This window comes from Arachis hypogaea, chromosome 13 (assembly GCF_003086295.3).
Source record: "Arachis hypogaea cultivar Tifrunner chromosome 13, arahy.Tifrunner.gnm2.J5K5, whole genome shotgun sequence".
Taxonomy (NCBI): Eukaryota; Viridiplantae; Streptophyta; class Magnoliopsida; order Fabales; family Fabaceae; genus Arachis; species Arachis hypogaea.
Genome location: NC_092048.1, coordinates 112,571,853 through 112,578,347, shown reverse-complemented (window position 1 = coordinate 112,578,347; position 6,495 = coordinate 112,571,853). Strand labels below are relative to the sequence as shown.

The 6,495-nt window shown below is 35.5% G+C and overlaps 1 non-coding gene across 1 annotated transcript; it reads left to right on the top strand.

Moving 5' to 3' along the window:
- On the top strand, positions 1-108 carry LOC112739595 (small nucleolar RNA R71). Its single transcript, XR_003170525.1, has one exon. It is a non-coding gene; the product is annotated as a small nucleolar RNA R71 (small nucleolar RNA).
- The last annotated feature ends 6,387 nt before the right edge of the window (positions 109-6,495 follow it).

Sequence of the window (6,495 nt, the reverse complement as noted above, 5' to 3'; positions counted from 1 at the left end):
AAGCATGTCAGAAGGACACTTTTTGGTCAGCTGCTTGTATCTTTCCCAAGCTTCATAGAGGGATTCACCTTCTTTCTGTCTGAAGGTTTGAACATCCGCTCTAAGCTTGCTCAGCTTTTGAGGAGGAAAGAACTTGGCTAAGAAAGCTGTGACCAGCTTATCCCAAGAGTTCAGGCTGTCTTTGGGTTGAGAGTCCAACCATATTCTAGCTCTGTCTCTTACAGCAAAAGGGAAAAGCATGAGCCTGTAGACTTCAGGATTAACTCCATTAGTCTTAACAGTATCACAGATCTGCAAGAATTCAGTTAAGAACTGAAAAGGATCTTCAGATGGAAGTCCATGAAACTTGCAGTTCTGCTGCATCAAAGAAACTAGCTGAGGTTTCAGCTCAAAATTATTTGCTCCAATGGTAGGAATGGAGATGCTTCTTCCATGTAAATTGGAATTAGGTGCAGTAAAGTCACCAAGCATTCTCCTTGCATTGTTGTTGGGTTCGGCTGCCATCTCCTTTACTTGTTCGAAATTTTCAATAAGGTTGTCTCTGGATTGTTGTAATTTAGCTTCTCTTAGTTTCCTCTTCAGAGTCCTTTCAGGTTCTGGATTAGCTTCAACAAGAATGCCTTTTTCTTTGTCCCTGCTCATAAGAAAGAGAAGAGAAAAAGAAAAGAAGAGGAATCCTCTATGTCACAGTAAAGAGGTTCCTTATTGTTAGTAGAAGAAGGAAAGAAGAAAAAAAAAATTCGAACACAGATAGAAGAGAGGGTTCGAATTTGGTGAGTGATGTAAGGAAGAGATGTTAGTAGATGAATAAATAAATAGAATAAGATGAGAGAGGGAGAGGATTTTCGAAAATTATTTTTGAAAAAGGGTTAGTGATTTTCGAAAATAGTTTTTGAAAAAGGTTAGTGGTTTTCGAAAATTAAAATAAAAAATTGAAATAATTAGTTAATTAAAAAGAAATTTTGAAAAAGAGGAAAGATATTTTTGAAAATTAGAGAGAGAGAGTTAGTTAGGTAGTTTTGAAAAAGGTAAGAAACAAATAAAAAGTTAGTTAGTTAGTTGAAACAAATTTTGAAAAGATAAGAAGTTAGGAAATTAGAAAAGATATTTTGCAATAACTTTTTTGAAAAAGGTAAGATAAGAAGATATTTTTGAAAAGATATGATAGAAATTAGTTTTTGAAAAAGATTTGATTTTTAAAACCTCAATTAATGACTTGATTCACAAGAAATCACAAGATATGATTCTAGAACTTAAAGTTTGAATCTTTCTTAACAAGCAAGTAACAAACTTTAAAATTTTTGAATCAAAACATTAATTGATGATGTTATTTTCGAAAATTATGTGTAAAATTAAGAAAAAGATTTTTGAAAAATATTTTTGAAATTTTTAAAAATAACTAAAAAATTGAAAAAAAGAAAGATTTGATTTTTGAAAAAGATTTTGAGAAAGATGAGATTTTTAAATTGAAAATTTGATTTGACTCATAAAAACAACTAGATTTTTTTTAAAAATTTTTGAAAAAGTCAAATCTAATTTTCGAAATTTTAAAAGAGAAAAAGGGAAAGATATTTTTTTTATTTTTGAATTTTTTATGATGAGAGAGAAAAACAAGAAAAATGATGCGATACATGAAAGTTATGGATCAAAACAATGAATGCTTGCAAGAATGCTATGAATGTCAAGATGAACACCAAGAACACTATGAAGATCATGATGAACATCAAGAACATATTTTTGAAAAATTTTTAATGCAAAGAAAGCATGCAAGACACCAAACCTAGAATTCTTTGATGCTTAGGCACTAAGAATTCAAGAATGCATATGAAAAATACCATACAACACAAAACAAGAAAACATCAAGATCAAACAAGAAGACTTGCCAAGAACAACTTGAAGATCATGAAGAACACTATGAATGCATGAATTTTCGAAAAATACAAGATGAATATGCAATTGACACCAAACTTATAACATGACTCAAGACTCAAACAAGAAACACAAAAAATATTTTTGATTTTTATGATTTTCTAATTTTTTTGTATTTTTTCGAAAATTATTTGAAAAACAAAAATAAGGCTTCCAAAATTTTTAATATGAATTCCAGGAATCTTATGCTCTTAATCTAAAGCTCCAATCAAAGGGTCAGGCATGGCTTAATAGCCAGCCAAGCTTTAGTATGTAACTCAGACATGACACGCCTAACATGCCCTACAGTCGTGGCTTTACAGCCAGCCAGGCTTCAACATGCTTTATGAAACACTAGAATTCATTCTTAAAAATTCTGAAGAAAAATATATTTTTGAAAATATTTTTATATTTATTTTTTTTTTCGAAAACAAAGGAGAAATTTTTGAAAGATTTTTGAAAAATTTTTGAAGATAAAACAAAAAGAAAATTTACCTAATCTGAGCAACAAGATGAACCGTTAGTTGTCCAAACTCGAACAATCCCCGGCAACGGCGCCAAAAACTTGGTATGCGAAATTGTTACTCAGGTTGTGAATTATTGTTCGAAATTGATTCCCTGGCGATGGCACCAAAAACGGATGCACAGAACCATGGTCTAAACATATCTTCACAACTTCGCATAACTAACCAGCAAGTGCACTGGGTCGTCCAAGTAATACCTTACGTGAGTAAGGGTCGATCCCACGGAGATTGTTGGTATGAAGCAAGCTATGGTCACCTTGTAAATCTCAGTCAGGCAGATATAAAATAGTAATGGGGTTTTCGAAATTAATACTAAAATAAGGATAGAAATACTTATGTAAATCATTGGTGAGAATTTCAGATAAGCATATGGAGATGCATTCGTTCCTCTGAACCTCTGCTTTCCTGCTGTCTTCATCCAATCCGTCTTACTCCTTTCTATGGCTGGCTTTATGTAAGGATGTCACCGGTACCAATGGCTACTTTCAATCCTCTCGGAAAAATGGTCCAAATGCTCTGTCACAGCACGGCTAATCGTCTGGAGGCATCACCCTTGTCTTTGGTTGCATCCTATTCCTCTCTGTGAAAATGGTCCGATGCGCTGTCACTGCATGGCTAATCATCTTGGAGGTTCTCAATCATACTGGAATAGAATTTACTATCCTTTTGCGTCTGTCACTACGCCCAGCACTCGCGAGTTTGGAGTTCGTCATAGTCATTCAATCCCAGAGTCCTACTCGAAATACCATGGACAAGGTTTAGACTTTTCGGACTCTCATGAATGCCGCCATCAATCTAGCTTATGCCACGAAGATTCTGATTAAGAGATCTAAGAGATACTCATTCAATCTAATGTAGAACGGAAGTGGTTGTCAGACACGCGTTCATAGGGAATGATGATGATTGTCACATTCATCACATTCAGGTTGAAATGCGAATGAATATCTTAGAAGTGAAATAAGATAAATTGAATAGAAAACAGTAGTACTTTGCATTAATCTTTGAGGAATAGCAGAGCTCCACACCTTAATCTATGGAGTGCAGAAACTCTACCGTTGAAAATACATAAGTGATGAAGGTCCAGGCATGGCCGAATGGCCAGCCCCCAAACGTGATCAATAGATCAAAAGATAATCCAAAGATCCAGGATGTCTAATACAATAGTGAAAGGTCCTATTTATAATAAACTAGCTACTAGGGTTTACAGAAGTAAGTAATTGATGCATAAATCCACTTCCGGGGCCCACTTGGTGTGTGCTTGGGCTGAGCTTGAATGTTGCACGTGTAGAGGTCCTTCTTGGAGTTGAACGCCAGCTTTTGTGCCAGTTTGGGCGTTGAACTCCACTTTGCAGCTTGTTTCTGGCGCTGGACGCCAGAATTGGGCAGAGAGCTGGCGTTGAACGCCAGTTTGTGTCGTCTAAACTTGGGCAAAGAATGGACTATTATATATTTATGGAAAGCCCTGGATGTCTACTTTCCAACGCAATTGGAAGCGCGCCATTTTGAGTTTTGTAGCTCTGGAAAATTCATTTTGAGTGCAGAGAGGTCAGAATCCAACAGCATCAGCAGTCCTTCTTCAACCTCTGAATCTGATTTTTGCTCAAGTCCCTCAATTTCAGCCAGAAAATACCTGAAATCACAGAAAAACACACAAACTCATAGTAAAGTCCAGAAATGTGAATTTAACATAAAAACTAATGAAAACATCCCTAAAAGTAACTAGATCCTACTAAAAACATACTAAAAACAATGCCAAAAAGCGTATAAATTATCCGCTCATCAGCCATCCACGCGAACGCGTGCCTGACGCCATCGCGTCATTATGAAGAATGCGCGACATACGCGATCGCGTTATTGACGCGAACGCGTCGCTTGCGCTGCCCAGTTTTCTTCTCTCTCTCTCCCAATCCTAATTCTCTCTTATTCTCTTATTCTTTTATTTTTTTTCTTTCATTTTAACATTTGTCTCTTCTATTTTCAGTTCTTCTTTGCTTGAGGACAAGCAAACCTTTAAGTTTGGTGTTGACCCTTCGCTTATAAGGTTTTTGTTTATTCCTATGGCACCAAAAGGGAGGCAAATCATCTTCACTGAGGAGCACAACCTGAAGAATAAACGACTGCTAGGATAACTAAGGTGGTTGAGTTTCTTTCATTTTTTTTCCTTTCCTCTTTGTCTATGTTATGTTCCAGTTTTCTGCTATTTTTCTTTGTTTGTTGCATGATCCTTTATTAGTTAGAATCCTAGGACTAGTTTAGTTCTCCCTATTGCTTTAATTCTGAAAAAAAAAATGTCTCATGTATTACTCACTAAGCTTAATTTCAAATAAAAAATACAGGAGTGATATATTGCATGAGAAAGTGGGTCTATATTGAATAATAGTCTTAAATGTGGTGGTATTTTATGTGATTCTGAATACATGACATGAACAGTGCATAATTTTTTTGATAGTGAAGTTTATGAATGTTAAAATTATTGGCTCTTGAAAGAATGATGAAAAAGAAAAATGTTATTGATAATCTGAAAAATCATAAAATTGATTCTTGAAGCAAGAAAAAGCAGTGAAAAACACGAGACTTGCGAAAAAAAATTTAAAAAAATAAAGAAATAAACAAGAAAAAGAAAAAGCAAGCAGAAAAAGCCAATAACCCTTTAAACTAAAAGGCAAAGGGTAAAAAAGGATCCAATACTTTGAGCATTAATAGATAGGAGGGCCCTAAGGAATAAAATCCTGGCCTAAGCGGCTAAATCAAGCTGTCCCTAACCATGTGCTTGTGGCGTGAAGGTGTCAAGTGAAAAGCTTGAGACTGAGTGGTTAAAGTCGTGGTCCAAAGCAAAAAGAGTGTGCTTAAAAACTCTGGGCACCTCTAACTGGGGACTCTAGCAAAGCTGAGTCACAATCTGAAAAGGTTCACTCAGTTATGTGTCTGTGGCATTTATGTATCCGGTGGTAATACTGGAAAACAAAATGCTTAAGGTCACAGCCAAGACTCATAAAGTAGCTGTGTTCAAGAATCAACATACTGAACTAGGAGAGTCAATAACACTATCTGAATTCTGAGTTCCTATGGATGCCAATCATTCTGAACTTCAAAGGATAAAATGAGATGCCAAAACTATTCAGGATTGCAGTTGTAAACCCCACTATAAGAAGAGACATGAGCTTAATCGAACTCTCATTCTCATGCAAATTCACATCCTAAGCTTATATTAGTGTTGGTTGCTTGAGGACAAGCAACAGTTTAAGTTTGGTGTTGTGATGCGTGAGCATCTTGTCTATCTTTTCCTAGTGAATTTGCATCTAAATTATTGAATTTAATTAAGAATTAATTATATTTTAGCCACTATGGATGCTATTTTGAGTTTTGTACAATACTGTTTATTTTAGGTAGCATTTGGCGGAATTTGATGGAGTTTCTGCAGAGAAAGAGAAGAAGCCAAGGAGATGACCAGCGAAAACCGACACAGACGCATGGCTCACGCGACCGCGCGGAATGGAGGAAATCGCAATGACGCGAACGCGTGCCTGACACGAACACATGGACTGGAATCTGCACAAATGACGCGAACGCGTAGACGACGCGGACGCATCACATGTGCCACGTGAAGAAAATGCAGAAAAACGCTGGGGGCGATTTCTGGGCTGTTTTAACTCAATTTTCAACTCAGAAAACACAGATTAGAAGCTGCAGAATAGACAGAACAAGTGGTCCCCACCCATCAACTGAAGATCTGTTAATTAATTCAAATTTAAATTCAAATCTTAAATTAAGAAAAGATATTATTTTAAGTTTAATTTTAAATATTAGATTTTAAATTTATTAGGATTAGTTATAAAAAGGGATCTGATGCCATCAGATTGAAACTCTGTACATTTTTACCTGAATCCTTATTTTCTCTTTTCCATGAGCAACTAAACCTCCACTGTTAAGGTTAGGAACTCTGTCTATTTCTATGGATTAATTTTATTGCTTTTACTATTTTAATTTATGTGTGGATTTATAATTTAAGAATTGTTTTCGCTCTTTATTTTATGAATTTGGGTGGAACGAAAGTATGACCCTC